The sequence below is a fragment of the Myotis davidii genome, unplaced genomic scaffold (genome assembly GCF_000327345.1).
Source record: "Myotis davidii unplaced genomic scaffold, ASM32734v1 scaffold174, whole genome shotgun sequence".
NCBI lineage: Eukaryota > Metazoa > Chordata > Mammalia > Chiroptera > Vespertilionidae > Myotis > Myotis davidii.
Genome location: NW_006289087.1, coordinates 3538191 through 3538697, shown reverse-complemented (window position 1 = coordinate 3538697; position 507 = coordinate 3538191). Strand labels below are relative to the sequence as shown.

At 53.3% G+C, this 507-nt stretch overlaps 1 long non-coding RNA gene across 1 annotated transcript in view; it reads left to right on the top strand.

Annotated features, from left to right (window-relative positions):
• The window catches only part of LOC102753394, a 22208-nt gene that overhangs the window by 17638 nt on the left and 4063 nt on the right, over positions 1–507 (top strand). The gene's annotated exons all lie outside the window — the stretch shown is intronic.

Sequence of the window (507 nt, the reverse complement as noted above, 5' to 3'; positions counted from 1 at the left end):
GGCGCGCACGTACAGTGTGATTGAAACTTCGTGGCCCATGCGCAGAAGCCAGTATTTTGTGGAAGAGCCACACTCAAGGGGCCAAAGAGCCGCATGTGGCTCGCGAGCTGCTGTTTGCCGAGCCACAGTTTGCCGATTACTGAACTAGGGCATTGAAATCCTACAAAACTATTGGGTGCTGGTGGGGAAGTGACTGGCAGGGTTCCAGGGTGTGGAGTACCTAGCTCTTCTCCCTTCTCCCACTTACAACAGACGTGGACAGAGAGAACAGACCCTAGTTTAAAAACTCTAAAAGGCCACCTCCCATCTCCCTCTTTAGCAGCCGGCAGGGAACCCGTGCCCAATGCTCCTACACAGAGTTCTCATCTCAGAACCTCCTTCTGTCCCCTCCCCATCAAAATGGCCACTGGGAGGAAGGGAAGAGAAACCAGGTGAGCCCCAGTGTGAATTAGGGTCTTCCTCATACCTCAAGACACAAATGAATGATGTGGTCGCCAACCTGCCCTT